The 26,304-nt window shown below is 42.5% G+C and overlaps 1 long non-coding RNA gene across 2 annotated transcripts in view; it reads right to left on the reverse strand.

The window, feature by feature from the left end:
• The window catches only part of LOC131481014 (uncharacterized), a 169,726-nt gene that overhangs the window by 100,938 nt on the left and 42,484 nt on the right, over positions 1-26,304 (reverse strand). Inside the window, exon 2 of one of the 2 annotated variants that reach the window (XR_009245990.1) lies at positions 1,089-1,261. The exons of the other annotated variant lie outside the window; for it this stretch is intronic. This is a non-coding gene — a long non-coding RNA (uncharacterized LOC131481014). The remainder of the gene's footprint in view (positions 1-1,088; positions 1,262-26,304) is intronic. 2 annotated transcript variants of the gene reach the window in all.

Consider the following 26,304-nt stretch of genomic DNA (forward strand, 5'->3'; position numbering starts at 1 on the left):
TGTTGAATGAGTAACTGAACGAATTTAAGTTTTTAAACAGGCAAGGGATTGACTCTATGCTCTAAAGTTTATCTTCCACATACAATTTCTCATGATCTTTGAATCTTACCCAGAGCTCTGGTGTCCCGAGGTGAGCTACTGCTTGTGAGGAGAATAGCCTTGAGAAATACACTGAACTTCATGAGATCTCGTGGGCTCCAACATAGACAAAAATCTTGGAGTTACTGTGTCCGAATTTTTAGGTGGGACTCCTTGCCAGCAGCTGTTGGGAAAGCTCCAGGCAGATTCCAATATGCTGCCAAATATGAGGATCACCGCCTCAAGCAAGATCTCTCAGTCAGGAAGGTGTTCTGGTTAATGTCTATTTGCCCATTCCCAATTCCCAAAGCTTCTGCATCTCCAAAGTATGGGATGATGAAGGCTTGCTGTTGGTCTTCTAAGCCCTTCTGTTTGGTAACTAATGGTTCATTTGCTTAACAGGCATTTCTTAAGCACATGCTGTGTGCCAGTGACTGAGCTGCAGAGCAAAGGCCTCAAGGGATCCTTATGACATTGTAGTTGGAAAACCAGAGAGAGAAGGCCAATGCACAGTCCCAGGAGTTAGCCCCTCCATAGAGTGGCAGGTCAGGCAAACGAGCAGTTCTCATCAGTGTTAGCATCGGTGATCAGTATACTGCCTCGTAAGAACACTCCCGATAGCCAACTTCTGTCCCTGGCACCTTTTCTGATCTCCATGATCTTTGACACTTTTGAAGGTCATAGTTTAAAGTTTCTTTCTGCCATAAATGAAATGTTTTCCTGTGTTCTAAATTCTGATAGAATATAGATTGTAGTCTTGGCTTGGGAGTGTTTTCATTGCTTTATGTCATTTTTACTCAGCTTTGCTTCTAACATGAGTGAAAAAAAAATCACCTACCTCTTTCAGAAGGGGTGTAAAGGCACTCAAAGGATCCCACAGATGCCAGACAGAAATAGAACTTTGCTAGGAGTACTCTAATCCTGTGAGAAGATCAACTGAGAACCCTAAACCTGAGGTTGACCTTGCAGTTCACTTACAATGGATTTTCTGTTGCTAGGGAAACAATTACCTGGATATTGTTGGAGGACTGTGTTATTGAATCTTCTTTAACTTTCATCAATTTAAATCAATCTTGAGTACAAAACCAGTCTCCTGTTTGTTAGTCTCTTTACTCATTTGTGCTTCCTTTCATTGATTTAATAAATACTATACAGTTCATCTGGGCCTTATTCTGTGCTGGCACTAGAACAGCAAGCATATAAATCAAATGTAATCTCTACTGTGTTGGGAGAAGAAAAAGGAGGAAGAGGAGGGGTATTCTAAGGACTTTGTGTGAATAATCCCATTAATCATTACAACAACACCATGATGAAGGTAATTTGTCATCTATGGAGAAACATAGAATAATTATTTGCCTAAGGTCACGTCATTGGTAAGGGCTTCCTGACTCTGAAGTCCATGAGCTATAACAACTGTGAAATATTTCCCATATTAAAGCACAATGTTCTGAACCAAAATATGAAAAGTCTTCAAAATGTTCATGGAAATGAGTGTCACAAAACACCATGAGTGGATTTAAAAATTTTTTTGCACCATAATAAACTTGAACTTTAATTATATTTTCCACAAATATTTTGAAGTCCCTTTATGGGTTCTTCTTTTCCAAGATTTGTTTACTTAAAAGGCAAAGTTACACAGAGAAAAATGAAGGTAAAACAGAGAATGAGAGAGAGAGAGCGAAAGAGAGAAATCTTTCACCAGCTGATTCACCCCCTAAATGGTCCTAAATGACCTCAATCTTTCATCACCTGGTTCACTCCCTAAATGGCCACATTAGCCAGGACAAAACCTAGAGTCAGGAGATGCTTTGGCAGCTCTGATCTGTTATGCCATGATGCAGGCCCCCATATGAATTCTTGAAACACATACAAAATGAATTATGAGAAGCAATGGAAGATGATGGGAGAGGAAGGTCTCCTAGAATGGGGTGTGGACATATTCCTTATCTACCTCTCCTTTCCTGTTCTCCCTTTGTCCCTGCAGGCTTGCAGAACAGAACTCCTTTGCACCAAGATGGACAGGAAGGCACAAAATCACTCTTTTCATGAAATCCTGGCCATCCATCTGGTTAAAGATAATCCTTGAGAACTTAGGTAAAATTTTCATATCCTATTCCTTGGACACGCAGTATGTGGCAGCACCTGAAGCCTTTAGGAGCATTGCCCATGTTCTGCTTCTCATGTATGTCATTATCATTCCTGCAAAAGGAAATCAAAATCCACAGATAGGGGTTTTCCAGGATGTGAACATCAGCCTGATAAGGGCCCCTGTTCAAGTCAGTGCCTGCAGGACTCCGGGTGGAACCGAGAGGAGGAGGTGTGGCCAGAAAGACAGGTTGAAAAGTACAATATCCTGGAGTCAGATTCTTACCTGTTTCTTGTTATCTCTATGACCTGGGTAAATGCCCCACATTCTCCCAACATCAACTTTTTTGTCTGTATACCAGGATGCTAATAACTAATGCTAGTATCTGATTGATAGGATGATTACAAGGATTAAATGAACTAACACACATAAAATCTTAGAATAGTACTTAACAGAGCAAGGACCATGTAAGTGTTTATTCTCAATGCTAATTTGTATTGACCGTTATGATTTGTTGACTGATTACAATTTTGCTAAAGTGCTTTATGATACCTACTCCTCCTTCTAAGAGTCCTGTGAGTTAGGACAGAAATATATATTGTTTTCCTTATTTTACACACTTGGAAACTGATACTCAGATGGGGTCAATGCTGTGCTTACCATCAAACAGCCATTAAATGCAGATTCAAGTTCAGGAATTCTAATGTCTACTGTTCACCATCAACCTCCAAGTACATATTATAAAGCTCTCTGCTGCTTGAGAGAAGTTTTGACCCAGGTCACCATTTCTGACTGGTGGGTTGGAACAGATTGGTGTGGACAATTCAGTGTGCCCACATCATTCAATGTAGATCTGGCACATACTTCCATTTTTACTTGGAGGAAAAATCAATTAAGATAGAGGAGCCAGCACTGTAGTGTATCAGGCCAAGCTTCTGCCTGTGATGCCATCATCCCAGGTGGGACCCAGTTTGAGTTCTGGCTGCTCTACTTCCAATCCAGCTCCTGAAAAATGACCTGGGAATCAATGGGAAACATCCCAAGTGCTTGGGTTGCTATACCCTCGTGGGAGACATGGAAGAAGCTCCAGGCTCCTGGCTATGGCCTAGCCCAGACTTGGCCTTTACATTCATCTGAGGGAGTGAATGAAGAATTGAAAGTGTTTTTCTCTTTCTATCTTTCCTTCTCTCTGTAACTCTGCCTTTTCAATTAACTTTTTAAAATAAACCATTAAAAAAAAAAAAAGAAATGAAAACTTTGAAGTACCCTCCATCTTCCTGCAGTGGGTGAATGTGGCCACAAATATGCCGAGAAGCCCCAGAGGAAACTGGGAGAGTGGGAGCATCAAGCAAAAAACTTGGGACGTGGTCATCTGCCCACACACTCCCTGCACACTACCCACTTCTTCAACCTCAGGTCACCTTGTGTTTATTCTGTCTCACATGACTATGTCTGAATAAATTTACTAAGGAAAGGAAACAGGTATACACACACGTTAAAAACATGCTAAGAAGAGCATAAAAGCAATAATTATTTTGCCAAACTTGCCTCCTGCTGCTATTAATCAGATTTAATTGTTCCCATCTCTTCAGAATTTTCACACAGAAGCCTGCAGTATTTCAGACATCAAGGATTTAAAAGGAAACCATAAGCACCACGTTGAAATTATAAAGAATGTTCAAGTTCTAACTCACAGTATCTCGGAATGTGATCTTGTTTGGAGAGAGTCATTCAAAAGGAAACTAAGTTAAAGTGAGATTTTTTTCAGAGGGTGTTCTCATCCAATGACTCCCATCCCTACAAGAAGAAGGAATTTGGGGCTGACATTGTGAAGCAGCAAGTAAAGCTGCCTGCAAAGTTGGCATCTCAATTGGCTTCCAGTTCAAGTCCCAACCTCTCTAATTTCAATCCACCTTCCTGCTAATGAACCTGGGAAAGCAGCAGAGGATGGCCCAAGTCCTTGGCCCAAGTCTCCCTCATGGGAGACCTGGACAAAGTCCCTGGCTCCTGCCTTTGGCTTGGCCCAATTCTCAGGAGCCATTTGGGGAATGAACCAGCTTGTGGAAAATTCTCTCTACAGATGCAGATATAGATATACATGATATAGATATAGATACATATAATTATATGTATATACATACTTACGATTATATGTGTACATATAAGTATGTATAAATGTATGTACATATCTCTTTATCTTTCAAATAAGTAAAATAAATCTTGTTTTGTTTATTTGGGTTTTGTTAAATTGGAAATGCAGATATAGAGAGAAGGAGATACAAAGAGAAAGATCTTCCATTCATTGGTTCACTCTCCAAGTGGCTGCAATGGCTGGAGTTGAGCTGATCCAAAGCTAAAAGCCAAAAGTTCTTCTGGGTCTCCCATGAGGGTGCAGGGTTCCAAGGTTTTAGACCATCCCCTACTGTTTTCCCAGGCTACAAGCAGGGAGCTGGATGAGAAGTGGAGCAGCCAGCACGTGGATCAGCACCCATATGGTGCCCCAGTGGATGCCAGGCAAGGATTTAGTCACTAGGCAATTGTATAGGGCCCAAAATAGATCTTAAAAAAAAAGAGGAAATCTGGATACAAGTGTCTATAGAGAGAAACAATGTGAAGACACAGGGAGAAGACAGCATCCACAAACCATGAGAGAGGTCTCAGAAGAAACCAACCTGCTAGGCATCTTGATCTCAGAGTTCAAGCCTCCAGCACTGTGAAAAGACGCAGTTCTGTTGCCTGATGCTCTGTAAGGGCAGCCCTAACCAGCTCATACAAAAGTCCCAACTGTGGGGTGCTTAGTGCATCCAGGCCCCTTGACCCACATCTCTAATGCATTTTCTCCCCGATTCCTCAAACTGCTCTGATGGATGCTCCTTACCCTGATAGTACAATCGACAACACCAAGTCAGAAGCAAGGAGCATAATTTCCTCAGTGTCACACAGATAGTAAATGACTGCCACAGGCTAGACCTGAGTCAGGACCTCTAATTCCACAACACATGCTGCTAGCCGGGAGGGATTCTGCTCACAGCACCCATGTTGCTTGCTAACACGTAGTCACACATCCTAGTCTGAAACATGTCTCTGTTCTTCCCATTGAGAGAAAAAAACAAACATTTTTCAAAGGAACTTATTTTATATAAGAATAATAAAAGAAGTTATAGAATTATTTGAAGTCACAAATCAAAGCTAAATTCCAACCCATGTTTTAATATAGATTCATGACTCAAATCACGTTTTCTTAACAAGCCCCAAATTAAAAATGAGAGTAAAAATAAACAAGCTTAAGAAGTACACACACACACACACATAATTATAAGTGATAAGAGCAATTTAAAATAAATGTTGCAATAGAAATCTGTATATACCATATGTTTATCAATTTAAAAACTTTTATGCATTGGGCACATTGTGACAGCTCAGGAGTTAATTCCTTACATTTCAAGCAATAGGATCCCATATGAGGACTGGTTTGTGTCCCGGCTATTACATTGTCCATCCAGCTCCCTGGTTATGGCCTGGCAAGCAGTAGCAGATGGCCCAAAGCCTTGGAATCCTGAACCTGAGTGGGAGACCCAGAGGAAGATATTGGCTCCTGTCTTCAGATCAGCTCAGCTCCAGCCATTGCAGCCATTTGGGGAGTGAACCAGTCAGTGGAAGATTTTTGTCTCTGCTTCTCTCCCTAAATATGATCTACCTTTCCAATAAAAACAAGTTTTTAAAAAGATTTTTATGAAGTGCTTTATATCATTTGCAAGTAAAATTCATTGGCACTTTTACTTATTCCACAAACATTTACTAGGCTTTAATTATATTCCAGGCAGGAGACTAGACCTTGGAGATAAAAGACAGAAAGAAATGGTCTTTCTGGCACTTACAATGTACAACCAAAAAAAAAAAAAGTGGATAGGCAAACAAAGTTATCATTGTGCACTGTGAAAGTGCTCAGAAGATAGAAAGGCAAGATAGAAGCTAATGGTAGGGTCGCTGCCTCTAGATCCAGTGGTCAGGAAAAGCCTTCCTGACACTGAAGTCCATACCCAAGGGAAGAAATGGAGCTGACCTAGAAGCAAGAGCTTTGGGAGGAGGAGGAAATCAGTAGTTTTGAGCCAATTAAGAAAAGGAAAGAACAGCAGCTTAGAGGTGATCAGGGCCTGTCATGCAGGGATCAGGGCTAAGGCAAAGTGCTCAGCTCAATGGAAAACTATGGAAGGAAGAGGCAGGAAGTGATCAGTGATATGGTATGATGGGTTTTGAGAAGGCAAAGATTGCAAGGAGCAAAGCTCTTGTGGAGAGTAGGAGACTCTTGCAAGGCAAGTATTAGGTCTTTTGGCTAAGACAAAGCTGAGGCACCTTCATTGTGCATCTAGGTACTCCAGTTCATCCCAACTCTGGCTCCTGACTTCAACTTCCTGCCAGTGTAGACCATGGGATACAGAAATGATGGCTCAAGTAATTGAGCTACTGATGCCCATATGAGGACTGAACTCCTGGCCTCCAACTTGAGCCCACCAGCTGTTGTATGCTTGAGGGAATGAATGAGTGGATGGCAATCCTGCTTATCTCTAACCTCTCTCTAGCTATAAAAAAATAATTAAAATAAAATATCTGGCAATCTCCTAAGTATCAAGGAACTTATTTTTAAAGGTAGTAAAAGAGAAGAAAAAAAGATGAATTTGAAATTTGTTTTGCTGACACCATTGAGAGAAGTTGATAATTGATTGAATGTGTAAGAGAAAAGGGGTCAATAAAAGAAAGGAAAGCACTGAGATGACTCCCTAAGCTTTGGGGAGGACGGTGGTCCCATTTCCCTTGAAGTGGGCAGTATGTGTACAGCAGGGCTCCAGGATTGCATGAGGGTGTTGTGCCTCCAGAAAAAGTGCTGCAGACCATAATGTCATCCTATCTCAGGCTCCTTCCACTTTTCGGCTGTGCCATCTCATTGTTTGACTTTCATTCTCAAGGTCATCAAAGAGGTCCTGTACTTCCAATATACATGTTTAAACTAGAGTTTAAACTCATATACATGTTTAAAACAGAGATTTGGAAAAGAAAAAAAAATCCCCCATATACTTCTACTGATGCCTCATTGGCTAAAACTCTGTCCAGCACACTGGTCTTTGTGCCAGGATTCTGGGATGTATGCCATAGAAACCAATGCAAATGAGTCCATTACACCTCTTTGAAAATCAGGGTTCTTAGGATGAAGCCAGAGCAGATGTTGGGAATACAACTGGCAGTATCTGATAGACCACCTTGGCTTGAATTGGTTCACTTGTGGACTAATTATATATCAGTCCTCAACAGATTAAAGGATATTGTGAGGGTTTTTAATTATTATTATTTATGTACTTGAAAGAGTTATAGAGAAAGAGGTAGAGATAGACCTTCCATCCGCTGGTTCATCTCTCCTTGCCCCACCTACTCAATCCCTCTTCCCCTCTGGTTGACTACAATGGTCAGAGCTGAGCATTATTAAAGCTAACAGCCAGGAGCTTCTTCCAGCTATTATATGTGGGAGATAGGTGCAGGGCCCAAGCACTTTGATCACCTCTCACTGCTTCTCCCAGACCACTAACAAAGAGCTACAACAAAAGTGGAGCAGCCAGGACCGGAACCAGTACTGGTATGGGTTGCCAGCATTGCAGATGATAGACTTAACCCACAGTGCCACATTGCCAGCCCTCTGGACAATATGTTTCTAAATGTACTGAGAACAATAATGTATAAAGAGTGCTGGCAAACCTGGGGCTGTCCACTCTGACTCAAAAGAATGTTTCAGTCACAGAAAGGCAAGACCAGTCTTATGTCATCCCCCACCCCCCGCCCAGTGCCAGATCCCTCAGTTCAGAATGATTGTGTCACATGCAAGGTTGTTCCACCACTGGGACATCTCATGAAATGCCCCGAGAGAATGACATGGCCAGACTGAATACTCACTCCTTTTCTTACATACTCCTTTATGATCTTGAACAGCAAGCTCTACCTTTGCCCTGGGCTATTCTCCTCAAGTTAGTCTCCAAAAAGTTCAGACAGCCTAGGTTTATCAGTCAGCTTTCCTCAGCCCACCTCTCTGGGATGCTGAAGTCTTAAGCTTCTTTACACTACAGAGCATCTTGTACCCAAACGTTCTTTTCCCTGACAGCAAGCACAGACCTAACACTGTAGCCCATTATCTCAGAACAAAGATAAACTGTGCTCGGCTGGAATCTAATCTGGAAATGTTTAATACGTTTGCAGCGCAAGCACCAACTACTTTAAGAGGAGGAATGATCACTTTGATTTCTTTCAAGCAGAGACTTCAAACTTAATATCCATCCACCTCCTGAGGATGTTCATCATACTTAATAACAGCTTAACAGGGAGGAGATGCTGCGGAAGGACTTTGGATAACAACTCAGAGAAAGGGGAAGAAGGGGGAAAAAGAGGAAGGGAGAGGCTCTTATTGTGTCAAATCAGAAACCACACTTTCTCTGGAAGAAATTCAGCAAATGAGTGCCTTGTCAAGTTACTGTAGTGAAAGCAAGGACAATTAAGATAGCACGAAGGAGCCCCAAATGCTTGAGTTTGGGGTTTGATGAACATTTCCAGCCCTTTGCCAAACGCCTGGGGTTCGGCGCAGCTCTGGCTCATGATTGGGAAGTCTTCCTGTCTAAAGGCTCCTGTTTTTCTTTTACATCTATGTGGTCAACATCTGGCTAATTCATGTGTCCCAAATTCTGCATTGGATACATGTTAGATAGCTCAGATTCTTGCTATGCCCATTGCCTGTCATGTGGTTGCTGGAAATGTCAAAGCATCACCTCCGTGCTTGGTTTTCAAAGCAGGCACCTGCCCCTCTCTCTTTGTCTAGGAGGACTGTGAGAAGGATGGAGTGGAGACTATGACTCATGTGGTATGACAGAAGCACTTGGGGACTTGGCTTTCAGGAGCAAAGCTTAATGCTGTCTGAATGGTCTTGCAAGTGATGGTTTTGGAGATAGCTTTCTAGCAGCAAAAGGGGTGACCGGAACCAAAGGTAACATGGGATCCTAGGAGACAGATTTTTCTCATCTCATGGCAGCCAGGAAGAAAGAGAGAAGGGTGCCTTTTCTCACCAAGATGATGGGTTTATAATGTTTACCACTAGTTTTGGAGAAAGGAAAATGAATTCAGAAAGTTACTCAAGTGTAAACTGAATGGCTGGATCCATAACACACAGTATAATTTTTTGAAGGGTGGGACATTGTTTACCAGCCCTCCACATACTGCCTGGCAAATAGGAAGTACACACTATTTTTTGTTATATAGGATGGCTGTTTTGGACAAACAAAAACCTTTTCACAGCATTGAGAGTATCAAGCACTGAGACACCCTTGAAAAGTTGAACTAAGTAGTCAGGTTGCTATGGTTGGCTTCACAGTATGCATCCTTTCCTCTGAGCAAAGCCATTATTTCATGCTTCTTAGAGGCATAATCTGAGGCAATGATTTTTGACATTCTGCTCATCACCAGCTGTATGAACTGGGAAAACGGAGAAGTTAGCCTCTTTTGGCCTCTGTGCCCGACGTGGTAGATGCCAATGGGCACTGCTGGTGAGGCGCCTGTTTGAAGGGAAAGACTGAAGGCCCTCTTGCAAAGGAATCAAGAGAAAAGGGCCTCCACATTCCAACAGGTAGCAACTATGTATTCAGTTTTTGTAAGCAGCTGAAGATCTTCAAGGACCAGATCTAGAAAATGCAGGAAGGGGGAATCTGTATCAATTAAGCATCACTGTTTCTTAGTATTTTTTTTTTTTTTACAAAATTTCATTTAGTAATCAAAAACTCAGTGAAGTAGGAGTTTCTATCTTTGTTTCAGATGAGAAAAGTGAGCATTGTGAAGCAACCCAAGTTGTCCAAGATCATATTGTAACACCATCAGAACCAGGGTGCAAGTGCCAGCTCACTCCGGCCACACCACCACCCACAAGGGAGCTCATCAGGTAGCAGTCCATCCTTAGCCAGTTTCTCTTTCTGTGGTTTCAGTTACCTGCTGTCAGCTAAGATGTCAAACACTGCCCCGGTGAGTATGATGACACTGCCCGCCTTCCTGCTTTGTCTTACCTAGGGACGTGCAATGTAGTCAAACTGTATATACTACCTGCTCAGCACTCACTTAGTAGCCATCTCAACAAAAATCAGATTTATTGCTGCAGTAGCACAGAACTTATGCTCAAGTAATCTGTATTTAACTTAAAAATACTCCAGAGTACTGACACTGATAATTTTATTACAGCATATTGTTTTCTCTGCATTTTATTAATTATTGTCAATTATCATGCTAATTTATAAATTAAAGTGTATCATGTGCATGTATAAGAAAAAAATCATAGTCTACATTAGTACTACATGTGTTTCTGTTGGGTCTTGGAATGTATCCCGCTCACATAAGGGAAGAGGACTACTGTGTCTTTCTCTTGCAAGGTTATTTGTGCTTCTTGCTTGTTTGACAGATTCTAACACAGTCTTAAATACCTTTGCTCCTGGAGACTGTCACACACAGGTAAGAAAACTAAAGCAGCCATTTTCAAGTCAGGGGAAGAAATACTTTCAGAGGGGTTGGCATGGTGACATAGGCAGCATCACTGAGAAGTATCCCAGCCCTCTGATAAACCAGCCAGGGCCAGGTCGTCAAGCCTGAGTTGCCAGTCCACCCTACACAGTCAGGCAGTTTGGGAGCCAGAAACAGGAGAATCTGATTTCTGAGAGTTCAAGTGGAAGTTCTTGAATGGCTCCCCCTGTGATCCAGGGACCCTTCCCCTCTGCCTGCCTCACCCATCAGTCCTTTCACTTACTGTCTCCCTGGAGTTCCCAGTACCTTCCAAAGGCTCCTCTTCCCTCACCTTGTGCTTGGTGCCATTCTGCACTGCCAGTTCTGAATGAAGAGCTACTGTTTCACAGGACACAGCTGTGTCCCCCAGGGCTCCTGGAACCAGTACACTGCTGCACAGGAGAGAAGGGTCAAGAAGAGTTGGTTGGCTCAACGGCACCCTTTTTCTGAGTCCCGTGTGAGCTGCATCTGGGACACAGGGAAGTCAAATCCGAGGAAAAGCTAGTGTCTACTTCTAAATGTTCACTATTAGTGATGGGAGGAAGCATACACGGAGATCTCATCTGATGTTTTTATTTCTGCAGGATACACAAATGCCAGCTGCCACCACCATCACCAGCATCATCCCAGCTCATGTATACTGAGCACTGACTGCACGCTGGGCAATACTCTGAGCACTTTTACATATAAGTCTTCCTAATACCACAATGAAGTAGGTACTGTCAACCCTATTTTACGTACAAAGGAGACACAGAAGGTTCAGGTCAGATGCCCAACTTTAGAGGAGCCGGAGTCCTAAATCCCTGCTTCTGACTCTAGCAGTTACAGTTCCACGGCTACATTAAGTTGTCGCTCATAAAATACAGTTTACTAGGGGTACATGATTGTATATTTTTATAAAACATTTCTTTATTTACTGCAATATCCAACAGAACTGAGACATTGTTTCTTATTATTATTACTCTCATTATTCTGGCAATCGCAGAACTGATGTCAATCCATCTTTGAAATAGGATTTCTATATTTGGAGAAAAATACCAGAAACGTCTCTTTGGTTATACAAATATGAAACACGTGCTCTTAATTTTCTTGGAGAATGGTGAAGTTATCATAAACCCGGATGTAAATGCTACAGTCTCTCTTTTTAAATTCTATTTTGTAATATAAATGGAATGCATTTTTAGGATGACTGCATCCTTACAGAATCAGAGACCTTTTTTTTTTTTTTCACTTAATATGGAAAGGAGCTGCTGTGGTTGGGATAGCACACACAAAATGTTATTTGAAGCTGGGTGACCCAGCATTTGGAGGGCAGAGCTCACTGGGTAGAAATGGGAGTTTCCTGAAAGAAATGGACTTCTCCACTGGGGGTCATTCTGTGGGAGCAGGATAGCAGGGCTGCAAGGTGGGGTCAGGCCTGAAGGGGGGCAATGAGGCTGTGATTCCAGAAACAAGGGAACTCGGATAGGCAAGAGGGAGTTTGGAGGTCAGGAACTGGCCTGTGAATGCTAACTGCAAAGCTTGGTTGTATTCAGTGAGTTACTCCCAGTCTCTTCTGCTTTCACATAAACTCCAGAGCTGGTTCCAGCTGTGCTTGGACATTGGTAAAATATATCAATGATCATTATAGGAGCCAGAATAGGCCATTAGTGGGTCTGGAAAAACCTATGGCTGAGAAGGAGGCCCGAGGATGATGACAAGAGTAAATCAGCCTGCCTCCAGAGTGCCCCGTTGCAACCAGAGCAGTTGTGTCACGGCATCATCTTTTATAAAGGAAGTGAACTGTCATGGATTCTTAATGTTATAATTTATGGTGATATGACAAAATTAAACCAAATACAAATCTAGGTTTTTAAGAAGTCCTAATCCTACAGTTCTTATACAAACAAAGCATTCCAAGTTAATAGAAACAAAATTATAAAAGCACACTGCCTTGCTAACAAGAGCAAGCTAGGGGCTGACATTTCGGTTCACTGTTTAAGGCAACACCTGCAGCACCAGCATCCCATATGGGTGCCAGTTCAAATCCTGGCAGCTCCATTTCTGGTCCAGCTTGCTGCTAAGGTACCAGGGAAAGAAGCAGAAGATGACCCAAGTGCCTGGGCTTCTGCCAGCCACACTGGAGAGCCAGATGCAATTCCAGGCTCCTGGCCTTGGCCTGGCCCAACCCTAGGCATTGCAGCCATTTGGAGAATCAACCAGAAGATGAAAGATCTCTCTGTTGTTTTCTCTTTGCCCCTCTCCTTCTCTCTCTCTCTCTCTCTCTCTCTCTCTCTCTCTCTCTGACACATATGCTTGCTCTCTCTCTCTCTCTGTGTATACATAACTCTATTTTCAAGTAATTCTTTTTCTAAAAATTCTAATAAAATACTGAAAAATTCCAAAGTTTTGTATTCCAGTTCAGTACAAGCAGATCTCAGATTTAAAACCAATTTTAAAAATCCCTGTCAGTAAGCCAACCGTAAATATTCATTTTGATGATCCTCCACTAGATAACCAAATAAAGCTGCCTTATATTCTCAAAGATGAGGCTGCGTTTAGGGAATTCTGGAAACCTGCATTTTGTGGGAATCTAATACAACTTACTATGGTGTGAATCAAAACCAGAACATTTTCCATTCTGCATTTCCTCCCCATGTACTGCAAGCTGACACAAACAAGGAGGCAATCTGGGTAATGTTGTCTGTTCACTCCCTATGCAAATGTACTGCTCACAGCCCAGGGCTTGTGGTGCTGTCTGCATCATCCAGGCCAAGTGCAAGCTCACTTCTCCCACCCTCATTTTCCCCCCTACAAAGTCTTCATTCAAACTTTCCCTGTTGTTCTCTTCTAGATGCAAATACAAACAGAAAACAAAATTGCTAATGCTGCAGCATTTCATGATGGTGTGCACACTCAGATGATTACATAGAGATTTGATATTTTAAGATTATCATCAAAGCAATAAGTCCCCAAATAACTTGCTGAAAAGAAGACAGGAATCTTTGGGAGAATGGCCTAGGGCTTCCCTTTGCTCCTGTTTAGGGACAGAAACGGAGTCTTGATAAGAGGAGTGGAACAGGGTGGCTGTGGCTTTGCCAGCATGTGCTCTAGGTGAGTTCCAGCCCTGCTCAGATTTCTTGAAGAGGCTCCACAGTATCCCCGACATTCTCCTGATCTCTGAGAACTAGTCTGGCACAGCCACTGTGTGGTACCAGCCATCTGCTCTTTCTGGCTGTGGCAATGACCCTGGCCATTGCTGAGGAAGGGAAGCATCAGCTCTGCCCTTTGGTGCCTGTTCACAGGCCATCATACCCTCTGCTTTGATTTAACAAAGACCCTGCCTACCCGTGCCATCTGCCAAAATTACAGAGTCAGTGCCAAATCTCAGAACCGTGTGCCTGTGGCTGACTCCAGAGCAGCAAGTGATGGCACCTGTAGGGTTCTCTGCAGGGGCTGCCATCTATGCTACTAATGCTGCTGTCGCTGCCACCTCTTCACATCCCTTGGGAGTGTACAGATAAATGGCTTTCCAGGTGGCTTCAGGGCTCAGCATGGAGATTAGGCTGGATAAAGCTTAATTCCAATTACTGCTCCCTTCTAACACATTCCTATTGTCCTCAAGCAAACTAAGAGACCACAGCCCTTTTAAGCTGCAGGCCTTCTCCTTCTCAGAATTCTTTCACATCATTACTCTGGGGTCCTGGGATCCATTCGAGTCCAAAGAGTATTCTCATTATTTTTGCAGCCCTGTGCAGGATGCTTTGACCAAAGAAAGACTGAGCCCTCCCTGCAATAGAGAATACTCACCTTGTAGCATGTCAATGACATGCAACACAAATCCTGAGTCCACAGCCTCTAATTCTTTCACACCACAAGGTAACATTCCTTGGGTCAGCATTACTACTTCCTGCAACAACAGCATCCTATGTGACTACAAGTTCTGGTCCCAGCTGCTCTACTTCTGATTCAGCTCCCTGCTAGCATGTCTGGGAAAGTAATGGAAATTGACCCAAGTGCTTGATCCCCTGCAACCGTGTGACTCAGAAGAAGCTCCTGGCTCGCAGGCTCAGTCTGGCCCAGCTCTGAGCACTGTGGCCTTTTGGGAAGTGAAGCAGGAGGTGGAAGTACTGTCTCCTCCTCCTGCTCCTCCTCCACTTCTTCCTCTTCAGCTCATCCCCTCTCTTTCTCCCTGTCCCATGTAACTCCACTTTTCAAATAAATCTTAAAAAGAAAAAAAGGCATTAGTTGTCCACCTTAGTCCTCCAAGGCCAGGAGCCAGACTTCAAGGAGCATGCCTGCATCCCAGAGCCTGCAGAAAGCAGTTTCTAATCGTACATCTGCTCACTCGCTTCCCTTGCTTTGCCTGTTCCATGAGAACCATGATAGAGGCCTGTGCCCACGCTTTCCCCTTGTCCTTCCTGTTTCAGGACAGGCCCTGTTGTTTCCCCCATGGCCCAATGTGGTATTGTACATCCCTGTCTTGGGAACCATATGGACCGAACTATCCCGTCAATGACAACCCTCTTCTGATCTGTTGGCTTCACCATGCCCAAATAAGCCCAAACCCCCAAGTACACTCAAAAACAACTTGGAGGGCCCAGCACGGTACCCTAGTGACTAAAGTCCTCACCTTGAAGGCCCCGGGATCGCATAGTGGTGCCGGTTCTAATCCCAGCAGCTCCGCTTCCCATCCAGCTCCCTACTTGTGGCCTGGGAAAGCAGTCGAGGATGGCCCAAAGCCTTGGGACCCTGCACTCACGTGGGAGACATGGAGGAGGTTCCTGGCTCCTGGCTTTGGATCCGCACAGCATAGGCCCAAGTGCTTGGTCCTCTGCAACCCTGTGACTCAGAAGCTCCTGGTTCCCAGGCTCAGTCTGGCCCAGTTGTGCTTGCTTGGGGAGCGAATCATTGGACAGAAGATCTTCCTTTCTGTCTCTCCTCCTCTCTGTATATCCGGCTTTGTAATAAAAAAATAAGTAAATCTTTAAAAAAAAACTTGGAGCCTGTAGTGGTTGGGGAGAAGCCTGGGGAGATGGTGAGAACAGAGTCCTGGTGTAGGCTGTCTTTAAATCCCCAAAGCCTAGCATAATATTTAGAATAATTGTAACTTCAATAGGTTTACAGAGGTCAATGGGACAAATCCCAACATACTTGTAGGGTTGCTGCTGTTGAACAAAATAAAACAAAATGAAAACAAATCTAACAAGGAAATGAATATTTTGCCCTTATCAGGGTAGACGGAGAGGTCAGTAGGATGTGTAGCTATCTCTGCAGCCACCCACAGGAACAATCACTTCCCCTTCCTTTCTTCCCTTACTCCCCCAAGCAAAGGGAGCAACAAAGTTTATAAGTCACAGAAAATAATTGGGTTTTAGTATGTAATCTGATGAGTCTTATGTCCTGTTGCTTTCTAGCTTCCCTAACAAGGTTGTCAGGCATGGGGCTATGGTAGTTTTAAAATGTGCCCTCTGGCACACATGAGTCAAGTCTGAAGTCACCCCAGGCACAATTTCTTGGGGAATCCCCAGCTAGACTAATGGACTCAAATCCTGACCACAGGGAAAAATCAAGAATGTGTGGTCCAATCTTGGACTGGGCCTCAGTTGCTGATGCCTGTGCAGTGAACAGTATGCCAAGATGCACATGGGGGCCTTGGACTGGGCCTCCTCAGTTGCTCATGCCTGTGCTGTGGACAGCATGCCCAGACACACATGGGGACAAGACAGCCAGCTCACCTAGGCCAGCAGGGGATATCAATTGCTTTGTTAGGGGACAGCAAGAAAACAGGTCAGACAACTCTGTTTGCCAAGCTTTGCAGCATGTTCCTGGGTCTGTAGATGTACTAAATTGGAGTTTGTCAGTCAATAGACCTTGGTTACATTTGTCAGTTCTGGAGCAATAAAACCAACTTCTCAGAACTATGAAAACCAGTCAAGTAACACCTATGGAACACTCTTTCCTACACTGGGTCTCTAAGGCATCATCAAATGACTGTCGTTAATCCCTGGATGTAGTTTGAAAGCAACGAACAGCCTCCTCCACCCCTCCCCTGTGGACACAAGAGAAAAAAAAATAAACATTTGTCCCACCCACCTTCCTTCACACCTGAACCTCCCACCCTAATCAGAGGCACACACAGATGTACATTCTCTGAATTATGTAAATAATATTAAAAAAAACTTTTAAAGACAAACATGTCCTGAGGGACAGGCATTTGGCACAATGGTGAAGATGCCACTTGGGGCACTCACATACTGGAGTGCTTGGGTTCGAGGTTTGACTTCTCAGCTTCTGAATAGTTTTCTGCTACTGTGTACCCTGGGAGGCAGCAGGTGAGGGCTTGCGTACTTGTGAATTCCGGTGTCCTGGTCCCAGTCTGGCCCAGCCTTCACCACTGCAGCCATTTGAGGAATAAACCAGTGATTGTGGGATGTCTCTCATCTTCCTCTCTGTTCTTTCATATTGTCCTTGTCTTTCTAATAAAATGAAAAATAAATAAATACTACAAAACTCTTAAATGAAACATGTCCTCAAATTCTTCAGCACTCTCATATCAAGAGCTGGATTCTATATTTACTTTCCTGGTGTTTTCCTCCATCTTTATGTAACTGGTAAACTTTAGATGACAGACATCATGAATTTATCTTGCTCAATGTTGGACACATATTTTTTAATTCCTATAAATAGTCTTGGTCTTTGTTCTGGGACACAGTTGAGGTGTTATCAAACAATTTGACCCTTTCTGACTTTACCTTATAGGTTTGTTGGGCAGGAGCAGAATAACTTGCAGTCTAGAGATGTCTATTCCTCACTATTGAGGATGGTCAGAATAATCTCTGAGTCCCCTGTGAATCAGCAAGTTGTGCAAGCTGCCTGGTAGAAGCAAACACAACTCCTGGCTTGGTGAGTATGAGTATGACAGCCCCTGCTCTTATCCGAAAACTCTTGGCCAGATGGCTTTCAGCAGGTTCTTCACACATAGCACCTTGTCATCTACAGAGTTGAGAAGCCCCCAGATACCTCTCCCTTGTTCTACCTTGTGTAGCTCTCTCCTCTACAGTCCTAGGGTTTGTGAATTTGTGTCTCCCCAGAGTCTCAGCTTAGAGAATCCATCAAGCTCGTCCTAGGTCCTCCTTCCTGGGCTGTCACCTGGAGACTCTATAGGCAATGGGTGGGAGACAGGTAAGAGTCACTTGGTCCTTTATCCATCTCTCAGAGTGTCCCACATCTTGAAACCTAGGCTTTCATTGAATTTATCAGTCTTTTGAAAGTTATTTTAAGTAGTTTCAATTCCTATTACTCCATCCTGGCCAGAGTAGAATTTCCCAAATTGTTGTAAAAAGCAGCTCTATCTATCTATTCTCACACTGTGAATTGCCATTACACTACATCCTCATCAAATCTTAATTTTTTTTCAGGCTTTATAAACTTTTTAAGGACTAAACCAACTCACACAATGGATCCAATGCACATTTCCTCCCAGGGTAACCCAGAATTAACATAGAGAATGTAATATTTAATCAAAAGAAATGAATTTCAGGTAAGAGGATACTAGATATAAAGATTTTTCAGGACCAGTATGATTTGTCCAACATTTTTTTGCCATTAGAGGATTTCCATTTGCTTATTTTAAGTAAAGCAACATTAACACTTTAAAATTAATAGTTCTGTGAAATAGAGGTAAAGCTTAATACCTAGGATAAGTCATAGAAATGTATATGTATTTAATCACATGAATTGAGAGTACCCTCGAGATTCCGAAACTAAAATTTTCTTCCTAAAACCCAGAGGAATGAGTGAACATCATGTGACAGCAGGTTAAGCCCTGTGTACCCACCCACACTTGAGGACTCCACATTTCACATTGGAGGGCATGGGACCAAGTCTCACCTTTGATTGCAGTATGATTCCTGTTAATGCATCAGGAAGGCAGCAGGTGATAGCTCATTTATTAAGTTTCTCCCACCATGCAGGGAACCCAAATGGGCAGACTGCAGTAATTTGATAAGTAAACCAGGAGCTGGGAAAATTCTCTATCTATGTGTGTGCATGTGTATGTGTGAGTGTGTGTGTGTGTGAGTGTGCGCACGCCGTGTGTGCACGTGCATGCTAATTTGCATTGCAAGTAAATAAATAAATTTAAAAGAAAAAGAAGAAAGGAGGGAGAGGAAGAAGGGAGACAAGGAAGGCTGTTTGGTATTACACGTACCTTACTGCTTTATGCTCACCTCCCAATCCAGATTTGGAGGCAGAAGCTATAAGATCCTCAGTCCCTCCCACATACCTGGCTTACACCAAAGTTTGCAAATGCCCAACGCTGTATACAAGCATTTCGTTTCAAAAAAATAAAAAAAGCAAAGCTTTGGTAGTAAGGCTACTCATTAAGCTCTAAAACACATCTATTATCTTCCTAAATTTAATTTTTAGTGTTTTTACACTCATAGCCCCTATTCTAAAGTAACATTTGTTTTGTGGCTGCTGGTAGATGTCATGAAATAGTCCAAAATCTGAATTGTACAGTTCCTCACAATGAAACCAAAGCAGCATCCCTGTTCACACCAGGATAGCCCAGCACGGGTGCCCATCTCGGCTTACTAACAAAGGACAAACAGAAACCGGTTAACATCTTAAGGCCAGAATCTACTCTTCATAGTTTCACAATTGCTTCCTCTAAGGGAAAAAAACAAAAGAGCTTTATGCTATGCTTTTTCTTGGTCTAACGCAAACAGTGCACTTCAGGGGAAATGAGAGATGAGAGAAATGACAGCCTTGTCTTCTGGAAAGAAAAATGTCTTACTTCCTTGTGAATGGGAGAGTTCCAGGAATACATCGATGAAAAGCCACTGAGTGCTTTCCAAAAGAGATTTTTTTTTTGGAAGATGCAAAACTTAAACTGCCAACACATCTTCTGCAGGAAAAGCTTTATTTTGAAGTTTTTCAGATAGTTTTGAAAGAACTATCATTTATAGTTTTGAAGTCCTTGAGAAACATTTGCAGCAGAAAGATGTAGGTCAAGTTCGGCTAACAATATTTGAGTCTAGTCTCCCACTCCTTACTGATTAGGCGTGAATAGGAAAACGAGAGGGCCTTATGTAAAATTACAACTATGCCCTACTTAGTAACAAATTTGTTTCTGAGAAAGAAGCCTTCCCATATCCCCAAACAGGAAAGTTCCTAACAAACAAATCCCCACACAGTGAGGAGTAAATTCCAGTGTTCCGCAGCACAGTGAGGTGACTACAGTTCATGGCCGTATGTTCAGTATTTTCTGTAGTATTTCAGAGGAACAAAAAGTCTCCAAACACATTGAGGTGATAAGAAAGTAGAATTACTGATTATACTAATGTAATTAGTGCATACTATATATACATATTGAAATGCCACCTCATACCCCATAAATCTATGCTCATAAATCACTACATTGTTAATAACAACTGTTTAAGTCCTCTAATCATGGCATTTCCTTTCTTTTGGAGACTCTGACACATTCCTGACATGGTTGCCAAGTACTCTGTTAGGATGACCCAACTCCAAATCTACTAGGGACACTCTTGTCAGATGGATTTGGTAGCTCCCACATCACTTCCTGCCTCCCAGCAGCTGGAAAGAAACTTCAGGGTCACTCTCGGGGTGCCCTTCACTTCCCCTCACAGTCAATCAACCACCCTTACAGACATCTCTTCATGCATCCCCACAGTGAGGTGTGTTCTCCAGTCTGTCATCACTTGTGTTAACACAGGTCTCCGATGGGTCCCTGTGCTTCCTGAGTCTTTCCTGTCCCTATGTCACAGAGCGGCCAGATCACTTTCAGAGGCACTGTAGCTCTGAATCACTTTTGAGCCAACATTGTTCCCCCCTCCGCACCTGTTCTTCAGCTTGCTTTTCAGATCGTCTTCTTTGGGAAATCACAGGAGATGCTCCTATGCAGCCCTTACACACTTGGGATCCTAGGTGGAACTCTTTCTTTGTAAAAAAAAAAAAAAAAAAAAAAAAAAAAGCATATTGAATTATCAATCATCAAGAGTGAACATCCACTCTAGCTTTAAAGATAGAGGTTTAAGCTGCCCACGTCACATTCTGGAATACTTGAGTTTCATTCCTGGCCTAAGTCCCTGATTCCAACTTCCTGTCAGTGCACACCCTGGGAGGAAGTTCTTACAGCCCAGGATTGTATTTATTCCTGGCTCCTGGCTTGTCTCACTATTAGAGCCACAGATGGAAGTTCTCTAATTCTCTCCCTATGTCTCTCTACATCTCAATAATTAACATTCTAGAATAAATCAAACCTACAAAGCTAGAACCCTCATTCTTTACCATTGCATAGAAAGCTCCCTATAGACAACTACATCCTGATAAGGAGCCTCATCCCCTGCGTCTCTTCCTGGAACCTCTGCTGTAAGCCTCCAAACTGTCTAATCCACCAGAGTTCATGTGCCCCTTATTGAGGTTACGATTCCACCCAAATACACATCCTCACACACCCTAAAAAACTCCTACCCACTAGTGGGGACACAGCTCATTTGTTAACCTTCTCTTGACCATTCCTTGACCTCCCCAGGTAATTATGTCTCTATTTGTGGTCCACTATTATTAAAATTCTACTTCTTTCCATTGCAGTCATCCACAAGGTATGATATTTTTGTTTATCTTCCTTTCTGAGATCATGTCTTACATCAATCTTCATATTGCTGGCATTGAACCTAAAGGACAATCTCAAGTTAATAAATGCTCTGATGTTTAGCATTACTAATCTTTCTTCCCATCACTTCTTAGTACCTGTGTATAAGACTTTAGGAACACAACTTGGAAAAACAGATCATCACAGGGGCTGATGTCTTGGTGTGGCAGTCTGGGTCTCTCTCTGTAGCACCAGCATCACACGTGGGCACTAGTTCATACCCTGGCTGCTCCACTTCCCATCCAGCTGCCTGCTTGTGGCCTAAGAAACCAGAGGAGGATGGCCCAAAGCCTGGAGACAGTGCACCCACATTAGAGACCTGGAGGAAGCTCCTGGCTCCTGGCTTCAGTTCAGCCCTGCTCTGGCCATTATAGCTGTTTCTCCTCTCTATGCATCTGCCTTTCAAATAAAAATATATCTTAAAGCAAAACCAGACCACCAAATAAACCACCCAAAATGTTACTTCCAATACAGCCGAAAAATAAAGAACATCTGCAAAGGAAAAAGAAACCACCATTCCTACAGGAAACTCAGTGCCATAACAGAGTGGCTGAATCTAGCGGACTGTTTTCACTCTGTAAAATTCTGCCATTTGCATACACTTGAAAAGTTACAGGAGTCTATCAGCAAGAACTGGCTTAGGAGGATGAGACTAAATTTTCCCCTTTGTTTTATGTACAGCTGAGCCTCATTAATTCACATGAAGGGGACATGAGTAACAACTGTGAATTAATGAAATTCTGTATTACAAAACATGCACACTCACCAAAGGCCAATTAAATAGTGAATAAATGATATATTTAGTCTTTCCAGTAAACTGAGTATCTACCATTGGTTTATATCACTAACTCCATTAGAAACATCATTTTTTGGAGTTTGGCCAAAAGTAAACTTCCTGGCATTTTTTCACATGATCATAATTCTCAGTTAGGGTCACATGAATTCATAGAGTTTATATGTAACTGTCAAATTTCAGAAGATATTCACTAGAGCATTGTATTCCCAAGATTGGAATGAAAAACTGGACCGAGAAGGGACCACTCTGTACTCACTTCATATTTCCAAATTATTTTCATGGTGAATCTCGCCAGTTTTCCATGGCTCCTGAAACCCTAGGCTGGCTCGAGACTCCACTTCCTTCTTTGGCAAAAGTGTACCAAACCTTTTTGAGATGTGTTCTTACTTACAGGGAAAGGAAATATCATATCGAAGCTATTTTACACACCCCAGATGTCAAACGCCAAACAAAACCAGCTCAACGTTTCGAAGATTTGATATCTTAACTACAGTCACTTGAGTAAAGACTTGGCACCCAGAATGGCCAAGCTAAATTTATGCAGAATTAGGACTAAATCAACCTCTGTATCTAGGGTTCATATATCCGCATGAAGTTTTGAATCAAAGAAAACAAATGAAAAATGTGTAATACCAGTTCCTGTCCAGTATATCTGTGTGCTTTGGAGAAGAAACACATGGCTCATTGTTGCCATCAAGACTAGTTTTGCTCAAAGCAGGTTGATTTTTGTGGCTATTTGTGGAGGAGGAGCCAAGAACATTCTGGAATTCTACAAGGCCATGCCTCCGAAGAGCACTTACTTAAACCATCTTGGCCTGTAAACAAGAGAGAAGAGGGAAGTGGTCCTGTGGGTGTCTCAGAGGCCATCACAACATTAGGATGTTGCTCAAGAAGACCTGCTGCCTCTTTTGCCATTGGATGCTCATCACAGCTACAAAGACTTAAAACTGTAAAGAATGAAGTAGTCTCACAGGTCTGACAGGTTGATGGCATTTCTGGCCCTGAGGAGAAGACATTCATGGCTGTTAAGGGCTGATATGTGAGAGAAGGTGGTATTGCAAAGAAGTTTGGTCTTCTAGTAACATCAGCGAGTAGGTTACAGAAAATGCTGTTTAGCTGTAGCAGGTGCTGGCTCCTCATTGTGAGAACTATCTTCAGGCCAACAGGAGAACTTCATTAAGCATAATGGAGACAGTATAAACAGTGACCCTGCCGTGGTGCAATGAAGAATTCTTGCTTAATAGCCCAGGCCAACCCCTTTGACTGAAATTCATTGTATCGGGGACAAACCCTTGATTACCCTAAGCCCATCAGAGCAATCACACTCTATCTTGGGAATCTGGAATTTGGATATTAAAATTTCGAGTAAGCTGTCTCCTAATAAGAGTGCATGGAAAATGCCAGTTCTCTGGAGCAGGTTGTGTATGTGTTGAGTGATGGTTAGGAAGGGAAGCAAATCTTCCACCTGAGGCTGCATCTGATGCAAGGGAGAACAATATGAACAATGATCAGAGAGAAGTAGCTCCAAGGGACAGAGGCAAAGTCCCACCAAAGCAGCTCAAGATATTTTCTCTTCCCAGAGGTAGAACTCACCTGCTGTCCAATTGCATTTCCATTCTTGGTTTTCATGTGGAACCGCTAAATGTAAAACACAACTTGTTGCCCAAACTCACTGAAATTGGTAATGGTTCCAGACAACCTAACAGTCTTAACAAAGACACTCCATAAAATTGTCAAATGTGCTAACATCAGCCATGCTTCTAGGAATGTCTTCCCTCTTTTTTTTTTATTAAACTGATCCATGGCTCAGGTAGGTTACATATAATTCTAGCTGGGAGTTCATACCAATGATTCATTTTAAAGGTCCTCTTAGGGGCCTGGCGGCGTGGCCTAGCAGCTAAAGTCCTTGCCTTGAACGCCCCGGGATCCCATATGGGCGCCGGTTCTAATCCCGGCAGCTCCACTTCCCATCCAGCTCCCTGCTTGTGGCCTGGGAAAGCAGTCGAGGATGGCCCAATGCATTGGGACCCTGTACCCGCGTGGGAGACCCGGAAGAGGTTCCCAGCTTCGGATTGGCGCGTACCGGCCCATTGTGGCTTACTTGGGGAGTGAATCATCGGATGGAGGATCTTCCTCTCTGTCTCTCCTCCTCTTTGTATATCCGGCTTTCCAATAATAATAATAAAATCTTTAAAAAAAAAAAAGGTCCTCTTAGAACAGTTCAATTAACTGTATTATCCAGTCTCATGGTTAATAGTTCTTCCTATGGTAACGCTGTTTGAATTCACATTGTGATCTACTTGCTGCCATTTCAGCCTTATTCATGATGATTTTTCATCTAATTTGATTTAGAGAATAGATGACAACCAACCATTCTCTGAATAATATCTTCAGTGTTGGGCACAGAAAGAGACAGAAATTTCAAACACACTTGGTCCAACTCTCTCATTGAAAAATGAGGAGTCTTAAGACTAACAGAGGTCCAAGTGATTTGCCCAGGATTACATTTCTAATTGTAAAAGAATGGGGAATAACATAAGGTACAAATTGCCCCAAAGCCAGCTTTCATCCTAAAGAATGGTTAAAAACAAAACGTATCATTTCTTAAGTCACTAATTTAAATTTTCCAGCTATAAAATCTGGACAATGTCTGGCTTTGGGACAATTTTACACATACAACTCTTAACAAATAATTCAGTGGTTTCTCTGTTTAATTACTAACTCAGTAATATATAGTGAAATCACTGAGCTTTTAAGACAATCTGGGGACCCAACCAGACAGCTCAGTTACTAAATCCTTGCCTTGAACTCATCAGGATCCCATATGGGCGCTAGTTCATATCCTGGCTGCTCCACTTTCCATCCAGCTCCCTGCTTGTGGCCTGAGAAAGCAGTACAGGATGGCCAAATATTTGGGACCCTGCACCCAAGTGGGAGACCTGGAGGAAGCTCCTGGCTTTGGACAGGCTAAGCTCCAGCCTTTGCAGCCTCTTGGGGAATGAACCAGTAAATGGATGATCTTCCCCTCTGTATCTCCTTATCTATGTAAATCTGATTTTGCAATAAAAATAAATACATCTTAAACAAAAGGCAATCTTGACCATTTTATTCATCAGAATAAAAGAAACACTCTAAGTGTTGATTTTATAGATCTCATTAAAAATATATCAAGATGCTATTCTATTTGCAGAAAAGTGTGCCTCATGAAATTAAAATTGTTCTAAATTTTTAAAAAGGAAAAACATAAAAGAAGGAAAAGGATACAAGTACGCAGTGAAACAGAATTAAATGATATTTTGTCTCGGGAAAACACTTTGAAATCCATACTTAGGGTTTTTTCTCATACACACTTTTCATAAACTTTTTGAAGACCCTTCATAGTTAACTATGTGTTAAGGATATGCTTATGAATCATGGCCTAGTCAATTTTTGAGGAGAGATGGGAGGAAATGGCTCTTACTAGTTAGTATGATGTAAGTTTCAGAGACGACATAAATTCCCACTTGTGAAGTGACCCGGTGCTGATGAGTTTGTGATGCTTCTCTAACATTTGGATGGTCAAATGCATTGTTGTTTGTTTTATCTTTACTTTCCTCCCCCAAGAAACACGTTGGCTCATTTGAACCCAATTACAATCTTTTCCTTTCAAATCAATAGTGGTTATTTTGTTTAAGATCATTTTAATCAAAGATAACATTTAAAAAAATAAAACAATGGGCCCAGCGTCATAGCCTAGTTGCTGAAGTCCTCACCTTGCAATCGCTGGAATCCCATAGGGGTGCTGGTACTAATCCCGTCAGCCCTGCTTCTCATCCAGCTCCCTGCTTGTGGCCTGGGAAAGCCTTGGGACCCTGCACCCATGTGAGAGACCTGGAAGCCTCTATCCCCTGGCTTCAGATCAGATCAGTTCCAGCCATTGCAGCCACTTGAGGAGTGAATCAACAGATGGAAGATCCTTTTCTCTGTATCTCCTTCTCTCTGCATATCTGCCTTTCCAAAATAAATAAATAAATAAATCTTTAAAACATCTTTAGAATAAATAAAATAAAACAGTGACGTTTAGGGCACTAGGTATTGTGAGAAATAGAAGTGACGGGGTTATTGTGGTGGCAT

The sequence above is a fragment of the Ochotona princeps genome, chromosome 8, assembly GCF_030435755.1.
Source record: "Ochotona princeps isolate mOchPri1 chromosome 8, mOchPri1.hap1, whole genome shotgun sequence".
NCBI lineage: Eukaryota > Metazoa > Chordata > Mammalia > Lagomorpha > Ochotonidae > Ochotona > Ochotona princeps.